This window comes from Balaenoptera musculus, chromosome 21, assembly GCF_009873245.2.
Source record: "Balaenoptera musculus isolate JJ_BM4_2016_0621 chromosome 21, mBalMus1.pri.v3, whole genome shotgun sequence".
Lineage (NCBI taxonomy): Eukaryota > Metazoa > Chordata > Mammalia > Artiodactyla > Balaenopteridae > Balaenoptera > Balaenoptera musculus.
In genome coordinates this window covers 7,220,526-7,241,360 of record NC_045805.1, presented here as the reverse complement: position 1 = coordinate 7,241,360, position 20,835 = coordinate 7,220,526, and positions in this window count along the sequence as shown.

The window sequence follows — 20,835 nt, the reverse complement described above, 5'->3', positions numbered from 1 at the left end:
ATTTTTATCTCCAGTCCTGACCTTGCTCCTGAACTCCAGACTCAAACATTAAACGGCTTACAGGCATCTCCCTACAGATGTCTCAGTAGCGAATTCACCTCAACACGGGCAAGTGTGAGCTCACCGTCCTCCCCACTAAGCTACTCACTCTGCTGCCTCCCACGATCTGGGCTCCTCAGAGCCTGCACTCTGCCAGTCACTGGCGAGACCCTCAGAGCCCATTTCCGCCCACCCGCCCTCACTCACACCACCTCTGCAGTATCTCCCCAACACCCTCTCCTGTCCGCACCCATCATCTGGATCACGGCCATAGTCACTCTGGGATACCTTCTGCTGCCCAAGCTCCTCCACGCCCTGGACAGAGTTACTTTCCTAGGACACTGCTTAGCTCTGTTATCTTCACTCCTCTGGCTTCCCGTTGGGCTGAACCCTGCAGGCCTGCAGGAATTGTAATTGCCCAGCGAGACCAAAGAAAGAGCCCAGAGACAGCGACAGAGACATCAATGGCTTATTGGATAGGGAATATCCAATAAGTCTTACCAGTCTGAAACAAAAGGCCCTGGAGTAACACCACACTGTATATGGCAGATGGCAAGCAAGACACGGCAGAAGTCTTTGCTACTCAGGGGAGGGGGAGGCTACCAGTTATAGACGAGACTGACATCGGGTTGGCTCATCAGCTACCAGGGAAACCAGTGGCTGGGGCAGGGGGCAAGCATGTAGGCAGTTACTGATTAAGCCCTATAATTAAGAGGATTGGATAGTGAGTGATGCAGGGCCTGGTCAAGCAGGGGATGTACAGAGAGCAAGAGAACAGTCATCTTGAACGGCCTGACCATGCGCTTCAAAACTCTCATTAAGTTTTTCTTTGCTTTGTAGAATAAAGTCCAGGTTTCTTAACATGACAATTACAGGTACCATTCTCAGATCTGTCTTTCTGGCTTTTTCTCCCATACCATCCCCTTGGCCCACAGACTCTGTGCTACTTAGAGACACCTAAATAAAGGAATCTGAACAAACAATTTACAGAAAAGGAAATGCAAATCAACTTCACTGAAAATAATAGAAATGAAAGCTTTAAATAAGCCAAGATTATATTCATTTCCCAAACTGGCAAAGATCCAAAACCTTGTTAACATGCTCTGTTGGCAAAGCTATGGTGAAAGAGATACCCTCATTCATTGCTGGTGATGGTGTCAATTGGCAAACTTTTGTGAATGGCTATTTTGCAAAGTCTGTCAAACTTCTAAATGCACTTCCACGTTGTGGGAAGTTGAAAGGAATGGCTTACAATTCTTCAGTCTTCTCTGTCCCTCTCCTCACTCCTAGCATGGGACCAGGTTAATATACCACCTATTCAATGGGGACGCTGCTCGGATACAATGTGACTCCTTTCACGCGACTACCATTAAGACATGGAATCTGGTTCACCTCCCCTTGAATTGGGGCTGGTTTTGTGACTATCTTTGGCTAACAGAGTGCAGTGGCGTGCCAATTTTGAGACTAGACGTCAAGAGGTCTTGCAGGCTTCTGCTGTCTCAGAACCTTGCCACCCCCATATGAGTAAATCCAAGCCAGCATGCTAATGCTCTCCAGCCAGCAAAAATCCTACCACCAGAGATGTGAGTGAGACAACCCTAGATACATCCTAGACTCGTCAGACCTAAGCCAACCCATCCCCTGACTGCACATACTGACCAAGCCCACCTGATCTCAATGAAGCCTTGCCCACAGATGTACAACTACCCAGCTGACCTGCAGATTTGTGGTTAATAATAAAGGCTAAATGCTTATTATTTTAAGCCACCAAGTTTTGAGATGGTTGCTTATGCATCAATAGCTAACTGATATACCCATTGAGGGAGAAATTCTGGTCCTAGAAATTTATTGTGCAGAAAGACATTCCCAGGTACAAAATTACCTATGACTATTGCAGCTTGTTTGTGACTTTGAAACAAAGGTTGTTCGGAATCATCACAGAGGATTATTAATTAAATTGTGGTATAGCCATGCATTAGACTACAATGACACTGTAGAATAAAGCAAGAAAGCTCTGGATGCACTTATATGGAACAGATGCCAAGATATACACTACTTGCACATAAGGAAGCAAGTTTCAGAATGATGTTTACAATATGCTACCATTTGTGTAAAAATAAAGAAAGAAAAAAAGGATAAGTGTGTGTTTCACTTAAGTACAAAATAAGTTATTTGGAAAGATGCACAAGAAACCGAAATTGTTGGTTGCCTCTTAGAAAATAAACTGAGCAACTAGAAGCAAGAAGTATAAAGATCATTTTTACTATTTTTTTCTATCTTTTCCCATCAGGTTAACATATTACCTGTTTGAAAAGTAAGTAATTTTTCTAAGTGGCCCGAAAGACTTTGTACTGGCCTATACCTGGGCTTTTGCCAACGTAAGTATCTCTACCTGGATAGGACTTAGGATTCTGTTAAGAGAGTGTTTAGTTGATAGAAAATTTGGTTTGTGCTCCAACCATAGGAATCGTCAGGAACATTTGGAGTCATCTGTCTCAACTTTGACTCAATGCACGTCAAGCTAGATGATCATGCGGCCCTGCTTGATCCTTTGCTGTGACGGGGAGCTCTCTCCAGCACATTGGTGGAAGGACTGATAGAGACACAGTCCTGTCTCTAAGAACAGGTACTTTGGTTAGTCCAAAGTGACTTCCTTATAGAAAGAGCCTTTAGAGGTGAAGATACTGTTACTGCATTATTTTCTAATTGTGAATAAATAGAAATAACTTAAATCATCAATGATAAGAGGAAGGTTGAATAAATCGTAGCCCACCCAGAGGATGGAATGGTGTGCGGCTATTGTTATAAAGAATTTTTTACTGGGAAACACTTGGATTAAGCCATTATGGAAAACAGAAAAGAGAAAGATGCAAGATTGTCTCCTCAGTAAGATATCAACTATGATAAAGAAAAAAGTACTTAAAGAAACAAAAGAGAAAGAACTTAAAGGAAACATACCAACACAGTAACTGTTTGTATTCATTTTCCCTCTTCCTACTTTTCATTAGCTCCTAAATTTTTAATACCGTTCACACATTACTTTTTAAGTAAATATATAGAATAAAAATGTTAAACATGCGTTAGTTGCCAACAATCTATTACGTGTGATGAGAAGACATAGGTTAGGGGCTTCCCTGGTGGCGCAGTGGTTGAGAATCTGCCGGTCAATGCAGGGGACACGGGTTCGAGCCCTGGTCTGGGAGGATCCCACATGCCGCGGAGCAACTGGGCCCGTGAGCCACAACTACTGAGCCTGCGCGTCTGGAGCCTGTGCTCCGCAACAAGAGACGGCCGTGACAGTGAGAGGCCCGCGCACCGCGATGAAGAGTGGCCCCCACTTGCCGCAACTAGAGAAAGCCCTCTCACAGAAACGAAGACCCAACACAGCCAAAAATTAATTAATTAATTAATTAATTTTAAAAAAATAAATAAAAATTAAAAAAAAAGGAGACAGATTAAAGAAGTAAATAGGGAATAAAATTAATCCTTTCATCAAGATTTGCTAAATGCTTTAACAAACAACCTTGATATCTCAACATAATAAAAGGCTTTTCCTTGCCTGCTTAAAATCCGGCACAGTGGGCAGGTGGGTCTCCATCCCCTGTGTTCACTGAGGAACCAAGCTCTTGCCAGCCCCCGGCTCTGCCTTCCTCCCGGTCCTCAAGTGGGAGATGTTAGGGTCCAGGCCTGGCCCTGACACACACTGGCTAGAATCCGCACGGGCCGCGTGGACCACAGTGGGGAGGGGGCAGAGTATGTAGCCCTGAGCCTGGGAGAAAGAAGCTGAGGACTCAGTGGACACTCAGCTGGTCCCCAACAGTTATCAGAAAGGCTCATGCAGTAGGTAGATCCTGAGCCATTTCATAAAAGCTGGAAATGACGCCAATGGGAAACACTAGCAAAGGGGCTACTCTAGCAGGATAACTTGTCATGACAAGTACAGAGAAAGGTAATTATATAAATCATTTTTCAAGGGCAAAAAAAAAAGAGCCAAACTCTACATTTTGTACTTTCCATCAAAGTTAGGAGAACGGGCTTTAGAATCTAACAATCTAACGGGGCCGTGTCCCACTTTCCACTGTGCCTCTCTGTCTCTTGAGTGGTCTTGAGCAAATTAGGGATCAAAACTTAGCGATCTCATGTGTAAAATGAAGGTGATTATGTCTAACTCACAACACTATTGTACAGTGTCAGTAGGATACAGTGTGCATTCAACAAATGAGAGCTATTGCCAGTGTGTACTGTCACAACAGAGTCAATTCTGATTCAAATTTTCTAAGTATTTAGGATGTATAAATATCTTAAGTTTATAACTCACCATCATTCTCTATTCCCACCCCTTAAAATAAATAACAGGACAGAGAAAATGAAATAATTGTTTTTCTACATCACTACTCAAAAAGGTGAATTACTGAGCATATAAAGTAAACATGCTTGACTTAACTAATTTAAAGAATGGCTTAATGCGACAATAATTACAAACTTATTGATTATAGTTATACTGCATGGTTCAAAATATATTATCATGTGTGTAACTAAAGGAATTTAGTATTTCTAAGTTTTGATCATTTATAAGCACAACATAAGACCAACGTTAGAGTGAAAAAAAAAAGAAAATTCTTGCAGTTCTTAATGGCTTTCACATTGTCAAAAGGCATTGGAAACATCAGAAAAAGAGAAAAAAATTAAAAATCTTTTTTGATGACAGATTTTGCCATTTAAACCTGCATCATCCATTTTATCTTGTGCCGTTCTTGCCCATTCTCAGAGACTTTTGGAACCCAAGTTTCTGAGTCTCAGTTGAATGACATAAATGCTCCGGCATCCTTACCTGAATAACTTATTCATTTGTTATGTTCTCCTTGCCTGGAGCTGTGGTACACTCTGGTCAGAAAGATGACAATACCCATTCCCTGCCCTCAGAGACCTCACCAGGAGATGGGGACTCAGCAACTATAACATAACAAGGGTGATGTGTCAGCGTGAGCTGTCAAAGGTCCCCTGACCGAACCCGAGGGAATTAGAGGGCGTACTCTTTGATTTCAGGTGAGTACAGTATTCACAAACATAAACCAGTTTCAGTTTATGCCACAGAAAATGGAGAAACCTCGAATAAGGGAAAAACACAGGGACACAAGAGTTCTGCTGTGTGTTGCCTTGACATTATTTTGTGTTTGAGATCTGCTGGTCGGACATGCCCCCAGAACTGCCCACTGTCTGAAACACTTGGAAGTTCCTTTCCAGACCCCCCAGGGTTTAGTTTAATCCGCTGCCATGTTGCCCTGTTTATCCTCTAGGTACAAGGAAACAATCATGTTAGCAGACAAAGCTGTGCGCAAAAAGAATCCTTCTTTCACACGATTCTGTTGAATGCACGCGCACTAAATGTTGAAGCGTCTGCCTGCATGAAAGCAGCACGGAGGCGTCGTCCCCAAAGGCCGTGGACAGTTTACACGTGGAGAAACAGAATGAAAGGGACCTGGCAGCAGAGGCTTTCTCAGAAGTAAAGCGAGTGTCTGGGAACAGGAGGCTTCAGACTCCCGGTGATCTTTTTCTCATGTTTCCCATTGTGATGTTCAAACTTTTACACCTGTGGTGATGTGAAAAGCCACGTTAAGCCTTCACTACGTGTCAAGACTTGACCATCGATTTTTAAGACTGAGCGAGTAAAGTCAAGTCCTTAAATATCTCAAATCTATTTCCACAGCTAGAAGTACCCAGAAAAGAGGATGCACTCAGGCAACGACCTGTAAGGGTGTTTGAGGCCCAGGAGACAGAGGCCACTAGCAAGAGAGGGGAAGAGGGTTCAAGGAAGGAAGGCATCAAGGAAGATGTAGAAACTATACCCGGAGGTGATGCACAGTGAAGGGTAAACAGGGACTCGCACTTCCGCTCTGAAACGACATGCGTCAGGCGTTGCTCTGGGTGGTTTAGATGTATGAATTCAATTTATTCTCACCTGCTGAATGAAGTGTATCGTTGCCACCTCAAAATGTGTGTCTTTGGCATGGAGATTGTTTTAGGCTAATTGTTTCTAAAAACAGAAGACTCAGGGGGGGTTTCTTTTTACCTCCCCCTTAACTGCCTAAAAGAATTTAGGCAGGGAGCCAGCCCCAGAAAGGGAGCCATCACCAAAGGTAACTTTGTTTCAAGTAAGAAAGACTTCTCCACATGCTGTGACAAACATTTCTAAACACATGCTGTTCCCATCTCCACCTGAAGTGTCTTCCACCCCTTTGAAGTCCCAGACCCCTTTCCTTAGCTCCAGGCACACATAAGCCTCCACTGCCCGACTTGCCCTTGGGTCCCATTGTCTTTGTGGGGCCCCCTACATACATAATTAGATTTGATTTCCTCCTACTAACCTGTCTCTTGTCGATTTAATTATTAAACCAAGCAAAAGAACCTAGAAGAGTAAAGTGTTTCCTCCCCTACAAGTAGACACTGTCATTATCTCCTTCAGAAATCTGAAACAGAGAATGGGGCAGTGACTCAACAATGAATCACACAGCCCATGTAGCCAGGAGAAGGTCCGAGAACTGAGGGCCAGGCTGCCTGGTCCCAGAGTCTGTATTTATAATACCTGTCGTACTGACCATCCTTCCACCTAAACAGTAGCCATACACTGACACAATGTGTTAGTTAATACTTGTAGCTGTGTGTTTATTTGGCTTATTCAGAATTGACTAAGGAAAGATCAATCCTAGTGGGAAACTTGAAGTAATATCTAAAACACAGACCCACAAATGAGGTACATTGGGGCACGTTTAACATTTGGTTTAAGCAACTGTATTCATCTGTTGAGATGAGAAACCCTACCTCTCCTTAATAACAATAACAATATCAAACATTTCCTAGGTGTTTACATATTATTAGATAAACTCTCTTCCAAACACTGTACACATATTAACTCATTTCATCCTCAGAATAGCCCTAGGGGGTAGTGTATTGGTTAGAGTAGTGCTGTAAGGAACAAACCCATAAAGATAGGATGGCTCAAAAACAACAGAGGCTCATTGCTTGCTCACATGGAACCCTTATCAGGGGTTCCCATGGGTGGATGGCTCTCCTCCAAGCAGTGACTCAGGGACCCAGGCTCCTTCCATCTTGTGGCTCTGCCAGGTCACTGTGCTTGTCTGCATCACATGGACAGAAAAGCAATCAGCCTGTGGGATCCCGGGAATGGTGCACACCCCTTCTATTCAGTTGTCTTTGGCCGTTTCTCAAGGCACACGGCCACATCTAGCTAAAACGGAAACTAGAAATGTGGTCTCATTGTCTGCCTAGGAGACAGGGTAATTGTTTTGGGGGAACACAATGCCAATATTTGCCACTGGCAAATACATGATCATCCCCATTTTGTATATTGGGAAACTGAGGCACAAAAGCTTAAATAACTTACCCAAGTCTGAAGTTGGTAAATGGCAGAACCAGGATTGAAACCCAGGCAGCGTCCTGCTCTTCACCATCATATTTTATTGTTGCCTCCTGGAGATAAAGGTGAATCAAATTACGCGTGCACAGGTATGTTTTGTCACATGTATCAGCAGGAGAGGCAGGAAAGCAACACATCTTCTTCTAATGTCTTATCTCTCCTATATTCTTTTTTCCATTCCCTCATTGACATTTACCTTACAGTTTAGTGGATTCTTGTGCAAGATTTCTATAGCAAGAGCGCCTGCCAATACAATGAAATGAAGTTTTTAGAATTGAATTCTGAATTTCTAAAATCATATTACAGGCTGAATTGAAGGAGCAGTTACCATAGTACTAGAAAGACCATACTTTGGCCCAGTAAATTCCTGCTGCTCTGAAAGAAGACAGGCTGGGACACATTTTTTTACTGTAACTTGTAAGTGTTATATTTTATCAATTATAAATCTCTCTTTTTTTGGCTATGAAACAAAATATGTTTAGATTTTGTAGGATTTTTTTCCCGTAAATGCTTTGGTCGCATTCCTCTGGCAGCCACTTGCTTTCTTTTCTGACGCTGGGATCCACATTGAGTTCATATTTTAAAATAATGACAAGTCTCATAAAGGAACCAAGTTTTACTTAAGGAAAAGCTGCTTGATTTCAATAACAAATCTTGTTGGTTGGTAGTAAACCTTCCTTCACAGGCCACACTTGTCCGAGGCTTGTCGGTTTCTGAAGCCCCACTCAGCTTCCCAGTGGGATGGACTCTGTCCAGTGCCCCACTGAGCCTGCCGGGGGGCAGCACGTAGAACAATCCTGTGGCTCTAGGCCTCCAGTCAAGCAGAACTTTGGTCCAGTCCTCAGTGTAACCCAGGCATCCTCTCTCTCAGACCCGATCCCCAGGACTGCAATGAGGTCTGGAACCTTGGTGCTTATGAGCTGTAGCCCTGTGCGAAGCGCCACCATTAGCAAACCCCTTCTGTCAGTTGCTCTACGCCAAGCGCTACTCCAGGTGCAAGGATTCAGCACCAGGCCTGACAGCATCTCTGCTGTGATACGATCACAGTGGAGGGGAAAGGGAGATGGTGAAGTGAGCAGGACCCCAAAGTGGTGCGATTACTTCCACAATAAGACCCAGCCCAAGGTGGTTTGGGTCCACAGAGGAAGGCATCTAAGCCAGCTGTGCCAACAGCAAAGGAAGGAAGACCTAAACTGGCATCTAACCCAGGTCTAACGTTGCATCTGCTCCTGTTAAGGGTCAACACGAATCAGCAAGGCAAACAGTGCTTTGAGGGTAGGCAAGTGGCAAGGGCGGTGGGGTGAAAGATGGACCCAAAAGCTCATGGCAGGTAGAGTAACACTCAGAGCAAAGGCTCAGAGGCTACAGCAGCAGCTGCATTCAGGGAACTCAAGTGGTGACAGGGGGCTGGAAAGGCAGGGTCCACATGGGGAAATGGCCAGATCTGAAGTTAGCAGGAATCGGATCTCATCCAGGTGCACTAAGCATCTTCAGGCAGGAGGCAAACCTCCCCAAGGGCTTGAGGAGCTGAGTCGCAGTCAAGCATAGAATCAGTACAGACCGCAGACCATCAGATTTCACCCTAGGGCATCCTTGCTAGTCCCTCCTCAGGTCCTCAGAGATAAATCACCCCGAACACTGCAGTTCCCTCTGACTGTAAATGCTGTCCTGCTAAGACTTCTTTGTGCCCTGACTTCCCATTCAGGTGGCCCACAGTCCTGACTTGGTCGTCATAGACTATGAATGTCCTCCTGTCCCACCCAACACACCCTGGAGCAAAGTTGAGTAGCTCTACAGCCAGATCATTTTTCCTTATAAATATATCCAGTCTTTTGCCTCCCGCCCCCGGCCCCCTGGCCCATGGTGTTGAGTTCCGAATACACTCCACTACATGCAGAACTTAGTATTGAGTCTTTGGGTAGCATGGGGAGGGGATCAACAAGTTCAGGTGTCTGGGTAAGTCACACTGAGATGTATTCACCAGTAATTCCTCTTTTTCCTAGGCAGACGTCTAGACCACATTTCTAGCCTCCCTTTTAGCTAGATGTGGCCACGGGCTTGAGTAATAGCCACAGGAAAAAGAAAAGGGATCTGTAGCACTTTCCTGACCCCATCTGCTGGTTCCTCTTCCATCCATGAGATGCAGACAAGCACAGTGACCTTGCAGCCACATTTTGAAGATGGACAAGTTACTTGCCTTGATGGTGGTGCTCTTTTTACCATGTAAACATCTATCCAAACATCAAGTTGTATACCTTAAATCTATACAATTTTTATTTGTAAAAGATATCTTAACTAAATTGTTAAAAAAATCCCCATTCCACTCCTGGGTCTGCCCTGCGGTTAACCCCAGAATAGCCATGTTTTGTAAGTTCAGAGCTGAGGGCACACAGGTATGGCTTTGCAGTACTTTTTAGTATTGCCCATGCCCTTAAAAATGTGTGCCGTGGGGGCGGATTCTCCTGCACACCTCAGCCCGGGTGATGACAAGCCTGGAGACTGAAACTATGCATTTCACCTTGTTGGATGGCTTGTACGGCTTGAGGTTACATTTAGCTCGTTAAGTAAGTAAGCACTGCCACTGGAGGTGACCAGCCCTCCCCTCTTCCCTCCTTGTGTCTGTAAATAGGCTCATCTCCTAATGAAAGGATTTATGATTTCAAGTGTCATTTTGCCTCTGCCTACAATATACTATTTCCACCAGAGCTCTGGGAATTCAGAACCAGAAAGCAAGAGCCATCTCGATTATTCTCTCTGCAGCCAGCAGGAGCTCTCCCCGGGAAGACTGTACCCTCCAGCACTCATTGAAGTAATTACCCTGGAGAGGGAACACAGCTTGGGAAAGTGAGACCATTTCTGTTCTTACTTTCCTGTATTAAATAATAAATATTTAACACAGTAAAGTTAAGGGCTACAAGATGACAAATGACCAAAAAAAAAAAGAGAAGCCAAGAAAAGAAAAACTACCTGCTCCCCAGAGAGCTGTTTCTAATCAAAACAAACAATGAAAAAATTCCCCCTTCCCTTCAGTGATTTCTTCCAGCTTTAGTTGAGAATTAAATTCTCCCACTGGGTTTGACATGAGACCTAGTCTAACACAGAATCTTAGATGTTGGCTTCACACATACCACAAACTCTCCGAGGGAAGCCAAGGTTTAGGAAAGAGCACGTGTGACCTGCAAGCGTTTACAAGCCTTGCTGAGCAAGTCCAGACTTTAACTTTTCCTAACACCCCAATTTTCTCTGCCATAAAAGGAATTTATATTGTGGTGAGCAGGTCTTCTCTATACACAAGTTACAACCAGAACAATAACCGTTTCTATCGGATAAAGTTAGGGAAAAAACGATGCTAACCCAATAAGAAATGCAGAGCTGACTCTTTTAACGATTTTCTTAAAACTTCTAAAATATTTCAGTGATTACTGTAATGAAATTAATGCCATTTCTTCTTTATGTCCAGGAGAACAAGATGAATTGGGAACTTAAATTGCTACTAATGCCTGCTTTCTGAATAGGTGGGTGGACAGCTGTCTGTAAGAAAAGGTTTGAAGAGCCTCGATTTTGTTTCTCGAAATGAATCTTCCAACCGTGTTGCCTGAAATCCCACTGTGAAAGCCCTTTTGCTCTGGGAGGGGAGTAGCCTGAAGGTTTGTAAGTCATTTAGAGGGGAAAATGATAGCGAGTTTCATTTTTTGAGCACTGACTTTGACCCAGCATTATATGTGGTGATTAATGATGTAGTTTAATCTTTCCAACAGGCCAGTGAGGAATACTGAACTAACTTCATTTCCAAATGAGAAGCCAGTCTCACAGAAAGGCAAGGTGCATTACCTGGGTCCAGTGAATAAAGAGTGAAGGAGGGACTGTGGATAAGTTGGGTCTTGGCCAGAGTCTGCACTTACCTCCTACTACACTGTGCAACCCAGAACGAACACACTCTGAAGACTCTTCCACCAGACCTCACCACTGACGGGTTTACATTTTGTCAGGTGCCTGAGTAGAGGACCAATCGCTTCAGCTTGACACCTTTGGGTTAAACCTAGAACATGAAAGTGGAGAGCCTGGGTTGAAACATAAAGGTGACCTCATTCATCTACATCAGGCTTGTCTGTTTTTTTTTTAACATACTTATTTATTTTATTTTTGGCTGCTTTGGGTCTTTGTTGCTGCGTGCGGGTTTTCTCTAGCTGCAGCGAGCGGGGGCTACTCTTCATTGAGGTGCATGGGCTTCTCATTGCGGTGGCTTCTCTCGTTGCGGAGCACGGGCTCTAGGTGCGCGGGCTTCAGTAGTTGTGGCACGCGGGCTCAGTAGTTGTGGCTCACAGGCTCTAGAGCGCAGGCTCGGTAGTTGTGGCGCACGGGCTTAGTTGCTCCGTGGCATGTGGGATCTTCCCGGACCAGGGCTCGAACCCGTGTCCCCTGCATTGGCAGGTGGATTCTTAACCACTGTGCCACCAGGGAAGCCCCTCCATCAGGCTTGTTAAGTATCAGAATGACAGTGTGCCAGGAGGTCCCATTTGTACCCACAGCTTCCCCAATTGTGGCAGAAGGGATTTTAACGCCCCCGTGGCATCCTGAAAAAACATGCCCACTACATCAGAAAAGGAGTCCATAAAAATGGGGAAAGACTGGATGCTACCATTTACAACTAGCATCTGGGTAAATGCACGGGGCTGAGCTTACTGACAACTGCCTGGCTTCCCTTGATGCCCCCAGAATTCCGGGCCAAGCACCCTTATCCTTTGCTAGCCAAACTTTTATCTAGGCCCCTACAATAAAGGGGCTGTTTGCACGTTTTAACTGGGTAGCAAGCTAATTTACTTAAGTATAGATTTTGGTGGAGTCTCAAGGGTCTTCATTAAACATCTGCCAAACTAATGAAAAGTTGATGTTTAGTGCTGTTGGGGAAAACCCAAGACTTCCATTTGAGTGGATAAATGCCTCTAAATGGGTAAGGGTTAAGGAGAAAAGAAACCAGCAGCCTCCACGGGTATTCAAATTATTCCAGAGTTTCTGGAGAAAGTGATTACTGAGGGGTGTAAATCTTTTCATTGTGCCATTAATTGCTACTGGGGAGAGCTTCTAATGCAGGCTGGGAAAGCTTGAGGGGATACAATTGAATTCTCTAAAAGCTGAATTGTTGGTGAGTTCTAAAGGGGTCTGTGTACCAATAGTTAGAGGTCCCTTTTGGCCATCTGGTGCTATACATCCATAATTAAAAACCTGAATTTTTAAGACCCTTCCAATCATAAGACAGCTTCTATCAAAGTGATGTTATGAAACTTTAAAGTTTCAGATGATAGGTTAGTGAGAGAGGGACATTATATTTATTACCCACTCTGTATCTAGGTTCAAGGCTTCTTATTCAAGGCTTTGATTTCCATGGAAACAACTTGTGGGACGTGGTATGGTTATTAGAAAGATTTCTTGTAATAACCTGCATGCATTCCTCTCAAGATACTTGCAACCAACAGTGTGTTTAAAATCTCAGTCTTTACAATTAGATTAATATTTGTTAAAAGCACTAAGCCCCCAACAGATACACGGGGAATATTCACGAGGAGGCAATTAACATCTGTCATTCATTCATCGCATATTCGTCCCTCAGCTTCTAGGCACTGAGCCAGACTCTGGAGGTAAAAAGAAAAACAAGACGCAGATTGTGCCCACCAGCCCCTTACACTCTAACAAACACTGAGAAATAAAAGTGCACCAGGAGTAAAAGAACAACAAATATGCAAGACAATAGAACACAATTCTTGAAGCTGCCATCTTGGGGAGATGACAGAACCAGTGTTTGTAAGAGTCAGTGGGAACACTGCTGGTGACATCGTTTTGGAAGAGACAGTAATCATCCCATGAAATCACCACAGCCTTTGACCCAGTCACTCTACTTCTGAAAAATAACTCTAAATGTGAAAACATGTTAACACACAAATATGTACCTAGTAACATTCTTTTTAATTGTGGAATACCAGAAAAAAATGAATATTTAACAGTAAAGAAATGGTTAAATAAACTTGGTTAGATTCCCATGAGAGAACTGTGACAAAGACCGTCCCCTTGAGCAAACTTTCATCAGGCTCCTCCGAGCTCTTTATTGACTGGGACTCATCCTTGAACACCTGCTCAAGAGCCTGCTTTTAGCAAGAATCCTGCTAAGTCAGTTGAGCCAGAATCTTCCACCCTCAAGAGTTGATCACCTCCTCATTCCCCTCCATCCCCAGGTGACGTCTGGTCACCCTGGCTTACCTCCAGAAAGATTTCTGTAAGTCAGTTTAGCAGAATAACCCTAACCTGTTGGTAACTCTCCTTCCATCAACCCCCAATACTCTGTTCCTCAGCTATAAATTCCCACTTTTCCTGACTATATTCAGAGTTAAGCCCCATCTCTCTCCCCTGCTGCAAAGCCCCATTGCGGTCATCCCTATACTTATAAAAATCAACTCAAATAAAGTCTGCCTTACCGTTTTAGCAGGGATCATGAACAAGTTTTTCTTTAACAATAGCCATTAAAATAACATTCATGAAGGTTGTGAGAATAAATGGAAAATTCCTACTTATGTCAAACCTAAGGAGAAGAAACTTCCATGCACAGTTGGAAGTTACCATAAAAATGTTTGCATCTAGATAAAGACTGAAAAGTAATATTCTAAGATATTAACAACGGTCTTGTTTTCACAGTAAAATCATGACATTTTTCTCTCCTACTTCCTCTTCAAATTTAATAAATCTGCTTTCACTTTGAATTGCCCACAAAATAAGACTATAGAAGACACCTCCTTACTTCCCTTTCTTATCCTTCAAAGCAAAATGACCAAACATTAGGCTTCTAAAACAGAAAATCTTGCCTCTGGAAGAAGAAACTAGAGGTGGAATATAATTAAAGGTAAACAGTACAGCCATAGCTCTTTGCAGAAAGGAGAGGCAGCATGAATTTTAAGATGAGATAGTTGGGGAGGGCCCAAGATCACTATGACCCCTGCAGCCCCAAAACAAGTCAGGATAAATCCAATAATAAGAAACCTTTGGGTCTGAGGTACATATGAGGTTAGAGCAGGCACAGTCTACCGCCTAAGGTCAGTGTGAAAAATCTCTTGGCAGGGAGTGGGGTGCCTCTGTGGGCGATCACCAAAGCAAGAGTTAGGAGACCTGCTTTTCCTACGACCGTCAGTGACCAGACAGGGGTAGAGTTTACTCTTTAAGTGGCTTCATTCTTCATTTTTAAGGAGGCCTCTCCACCTTATTATATTATTTACAGATTTACTCAGCTGCTGATAGAGAAGTCATCTTGGAATGTTCCATTTTTCATCCTATTTTGACCACCCAGATTTTGAGCCCTTCTGCTAGGTTTGGAAAATTACCTTCCTAATGAATCCTGGTGAGAGGAAGAAACCTCTCTCTTTAGATGCAGAAAATGACACATACGGGCAGCCCTTGTTTTATTGCACTTTGCGTTATTGGGTTTCACAGATAACTGCATTTTTCACAGATTGAAGGTTTGTGGCATGTCTATCAACACCATTTTTCCAACAGCATTGGCTCACATTGTGTCTCTAGGTCACAATTTGCTAATTCGTGTACTGTTTCAAGCTCTTTCATTATTCCTATATTTGTTACGGTGATCTGTGATCAGTGATCTTTGATGTTACTATTTTAATTTGGGGGGCATTTTTTAGCAATAAAGTATTTTTTAATTAAGGTATGTACATGGATTTTTTTAGACAAAAGCCTATTGCACACTTAATAGACAATAGTGTGCAAATATAACTTTTATATGCGCTGCAAAGCCAAAAAATTTGTGTGACTCACTTTATCGTGTTATTCGATTTATTGCAGTGGTCTGTAATGGAACCCAAAATATCTCCCCGGTGCCTCGGCTGGATTTTCCTGCATCCCTTGCCACTAGGATGCAGGCGCTGACTTAGGCTATGCCATTCACATCTAGTCCAGACTCTGAATCAGGGGCAAGGCGTGCAGACACAGGCAGTGGAGAGCGGGGACCTCCCTGGAGGGACAGTAAGGCTGAATCAGGAGGCAGCAGGAACCAGCCGCACTAGTGCTAAGGCGCCTCCTGTACTAGTGCCGCTGGTGGTTAGAAAAAGCTAAAAATGGTCTGGAGCTTAGTGGGAGCAGCAGTGATAGGTCCTTCAGAGCAATTCTATGACTTAATTTAGGGCGTGTATTCCTCAGCCTGATTCTTCAACCTTTCTGGTACTCCTGTGACCTACCCAATATTGTTATTAAAAAATTGCCCTTTTTTTCTTAAAAATGCCAGAGCTAAGTGCTTTGCCTGTAACCAAAAATGATGACTCGTGCAAATGATAAATAGAATTTTCCGTCTAAAATGCAACATTAGTAGATCAACCTTTGAAAAAAAAACTCTTGCTTTCAACAGCTCATAGGTTCAAGCACATCCTGCGACAGAGATTAGCTATAAAACATTAATTCAAGAGCTATTGCCAAATTTAGGTTTCGACCTAAATTTACTTTCTAAGCTTCTCTACTAAATGAAATATCTTGCTACTATTAAAGAATTAGTGATAAATACAATTAAGACTAGTAGGTAACATAAATTTGACTTTCACTTGAGGAAACTTTGAATGCTGTAGAATTTTTAACAACTTTGACTTTTTAAATTATAAAAGACAATTCCATTGACTAGATACTAAACGCCTAGAATATTAATATATATAGTTAAGAAACGTTCATGAGCTAATGTCCTAATTATTTCTGACATTCAACAAAATTCTAATATCAATGTTTTGGCAGGAAAGAAAGGCTTTTCAGTCTCTGAAGAACAAATGACTGTTCACATAATCTCTCTCATTGCCTAAGTCAGAATATTGTCTAAATCATGTAAATTAAAATGTTAAATTTTCTGCTCAAATATGTCTTCTGGACTCATATTCTAGGTTTTTAATAATGAGTCAGAGGATAGCACTTGAAAAATAAGTAACTCTGCTAGGAATGTAAGATGCATATTACCATATTTGCAAGATACCTGAAATATGAAAAACTGCTTTCTTAAAAAACAAGTCAAACCACAAGTCAGCTGAGAAAGGTACACAATAATGTAGGCTGAGGTGCCATGAACAGAATGTTTTTCATGATGCAGTCTGAGTCTGGCGAAAGCAGTTTTTCCCCCGCTCCACAGGCACACTAACTGCAACATATAAATACATACTGTGATATTGTGATTTATAATAAGAAATATATAGTTGGTCTTCATTTCTGTTCCCAGCACAGGAACTCCTAAAACCCTTGGAATTTCTTAGCTGATAAAAGCCATAAAGGTGAAAGGAGTCTTTTGTTGTTCCTGACAAGCCCCTTGGAATCACACCTGAGTTTATGTTAATGAGGTGATGTTTGGAAAGCCCCAAGATAATTACAGGACTCACTCAGGGCTGGTTGCCAGGGGAGTGAACCAGGCAATTAGAAGATCACAACTTTCAGCCGCACCCCACTCCCACCTCCTGGAAGGGGAGCTGGGCTGGAGGGTGCATTGATCATTAATGGCCAGTGATTCAATCAATCATGCCCACATAGTGAAGCTTCCATAAAAATTCCTGAACTCTGGGGTTTGGAGAACTTCCAGGCTGGTGCATGGTGCAGTTACTGGGAGGGTGGAGAGAACTCTTCCCACATACCTGCCCTATGCATCTCTTTCATCTGGCTGTTACTGAGTTAGATCCTTTGCTATAAATTGGTGATCTAGTAAGTCAACTCTTTTCCTGAGTTCTGTGAATCACTCTAGCACATTAATGGAACCTGAGGAGCGGGGGTTGGAGGGCGGTCACAGGAACTTCCAGTTTATAGCCAGTAGGTGAGAAGCACAGGTGATCATCTGAACTTGTGATTGACATCTGAAGTGGGGTGGGGGCAATCTTTTGAGATGGAGCCCTTAACCTGTGAGATCTCTTGACCCATGCTAGCCTGCAATTCTCTGGGGATGCAAACCGTGGAACGAAACAGTACCACCTTAGCAGACACCATGTAAAACACCTCACTGCTGCTGGTTGGCACTGGCAGCCTTCAACTCAGTCTCCAACTCAGCTAAGCTTCCAAGAGGACGTCGGACTCTTAGACGACCTCTTCACCTTAGACGCCTCCTCACTTTCAGTTCCTCCACATGCTTCCATTACCTCCCCCCCAGCATTTCTCATGATAGTTGATCTAATGATGTTTTCAAAAGAAATCAAAGTCATCCAGTGTGGGTGCTCCATGGCACCAAAATGATCTCCCAATCCCACCTCTCATCCTGCCCCTAAATCATCATCTGGCATATAGTAGAATCTCAATCAATACTATTAAATTAAGTAATGAATCAATGGCAGTGTGCCATCTGGATTATTAGAGGCAATCTATCCACATCAGTTATCCCTCTCACCTTCATTTAATCATCAATCCCCTCTTCTGTTGCTTTAAACATATGAAACATAATCTTTTATATTGTTTTAATAATTGCATTATCTAAAGTCCTGATTCTGCTGTCTGTTGTCAGCTCTCACTCACAGTGACCTGTTTCTTTTTCTTTTTTCTCCTTTTCTTTCTTTTTTTTTTTTTTTACTGTGACCTCTGATCTCGTATGCCTTGGAAGTTTTTCTCTGGCATTGCATTGAGACGAGAGTTGGAGATGTGTATTGGTTATATGCAAATATTACAGTTTTACAAGGGACTTGAGCATCTGCAGATTTTGGTATCCATGGGGGGATACCAATCCACCAAGGATACAAAGGGATGATTGTATAAGAAACTCTAAACACTCCATCAAAAAAATGTTAGAACTAATAAATAAATTCAGTGAAGTTGCAGGATATAAATTCAACACACAAAAATTTGTTGCATTTCTATACACTAATAACAAACTATCAGAAAGAGAAATAAAGAAAACAATCCCATTTACAACTGCATCAAAAAGAATAAAATTCCTAGAAATATGTTTAACCAAGGAGGTTAAGAAAAACTGTATATTGACAACTACAAGATATTAATGAAAGAAACTGAAGAAGCCACAAATAAATAAAAAGATATTCCATGCTCATGCATTGGAATAATCAATATTGTTAAAATGTCCTTACTACCCAAAGCAATCTACAGATTTGATGCCATCACTATCAAAATTCCAATGGCATTTTTCATGGAAATTGAGGAAACAATCCTAAAATTTATATGAAACCACAAAAGACCCTGAATATTCAAAGCCATCTTGAGAAAGAAGAACAAAGCTGGAGACCTCATGCTCCCTGATTTCAAACTATATTACAGAGCTATAGTAATTTAAACAGTATGGTATTTGCATAAAAGCAGACACATACATCAATGGAACAGAACAGAAAGCCCACAAATAAACCCATGCATATAGAGTCAATTAATTTATGACAAAGGAGTCAAGAATATACAATGGGGAAAGGACAACCTCATCAATAAATGGTGCTGACAAATTTGAACAGCCACATGCAAAAGAATGAAACTGAACCACTGTCTTACACCATGCATAAAAACTAACTAAAAATGGATTAAAGATTTGAATATAAGACCTGAAACCATAAAAATCCAAGAAGAGAAAAGGCAGTAAGCTCCTTGACAAAGGTCTTGGCAATGATTTTTTTGTATCTGACACCAAAAGCAAAAGCCACAAAAGCAAAAATAAATAAGGGGTACTACTTCATATTAAAAAGCTTCTGCACAGCAAAGGGAACCATCAACAGAATGAAAAGGTGACCTACTGAATGGGAGAAAATATTTGCAAATCATATATCTGATAACGGGCTAATATCCAAAATATATAAAGAACTCATACAACTCAATGCCAACCAAACAAACCAATTAAAAAATGGGCAGAAGATCTGAAAAGACATTTTTCCAAAAAAGATATATAAATGTTCAACAAGTACATGAAAAGATGCTCAACATCATTTATCATAAAGGAAATGCAAATCAAAACCACAGTGAGATATCACCTCACACCTGTTAGAATGGCTATCATCAAAAAGACAAGAAATAATACATGTTGGTGAGGATGTGGAGAAAGGGGAATCCTTGTGCACTGCTGGTGGGAATGTAAATTAGTGCAGCCACTACGAAAAGCAGTATGAAGATCCCTCAAAAAATTAAAAATAGAACTACCATATAATCTAGCAATCTTACTTCTGGATATTTGTTCAAAGAAAATGAAAACACTAACTTAGAAAGATATATGCCTCCCTATGTTCATTGCAGCACTATTTAGAATAGCCAAGATATGGAAGCAAACTAAGTGTTCATCAGCAGATGAATGGATAAAGAAATTGTGGCATATGTATATATGTATATCATGGGATATTGTTCAGCTATAAAAAGGAATGAATTCTTGCCATTTGTGACAACATGAATGGACCTTGAGGGCATTATGCTAAGTGAAATAGGTCAGAAAGAGAAAGACAAGTACCATATGATCCCTCTCATATGTGGAATCTAAAAAAATAAAGCAAAAAAGAAACAAACAAAAAACATCCCGAAGCTCATAAATACAAAGAACAGATTACAGATTGGTAGTTGCCAAGGTGGTGGAGTGTGGGATGGGAGAAATGGGTGAAGGGAGTCAAAGGGAAAGAAAGAAAGAAAGAAAGAGAGCGAGAGAGAGAGAGAGAGAGAGAGAGAGAGAGAGAGAGAGAGAGAGAAAAAGAGAGAGAGAGAAAGAAAGAGAGAGAGAGAGAGAGAGAGAAAGAAAGAAAGAAAGAGAGGGAGGGAGGGAGGGAGGAAGAAAGGAAAGAAGGAAGGAAGGAAGGAAAGCAAGAGAGGAAGAGGGGAAGGAAAGGGGGTAGAAAGAAAGAAAATAAAGTCACCTCTTTCATTAAGAAATATATATAATATATATAAATAAATTCTTAGGACCCACCCCAAAATTTACTAAATCAGAAATTCTGGAGGTGTGGGTCAGCAATGTGTGATTTAACAAGTCTGAACAAGGACAAATTCCTGTAACAATATGACCGAATACCCAGAGCATAATGTTGAAAGAAAGAAGCCAGAATTACAGAATTCAAACTGTATGTTCCATTTATACAATGATTTTAAAAAGAGATGAAATTCAACTAGATTTTGGGGGGATATGAAATTGAACTGAAAGTAAAATTGTAATGAAAAGAAGGAAGTACTTAAAATTAAAATTAAAATAGTAATTATCTCTTGGGGACGGAATCAGTTGTTTAGATTAGGAAAGAATACTTAGGCAAATTTTAGATGTTGACAATATTCTATTTCTTGACTTCTGTGGTGATTATATAGCTGTTCACTTTACAATAATTTACAGTATATATAATTGTATATAATATGTATATCATGTACTTCTTTATTCATGTTTTACATTTCACAATAAA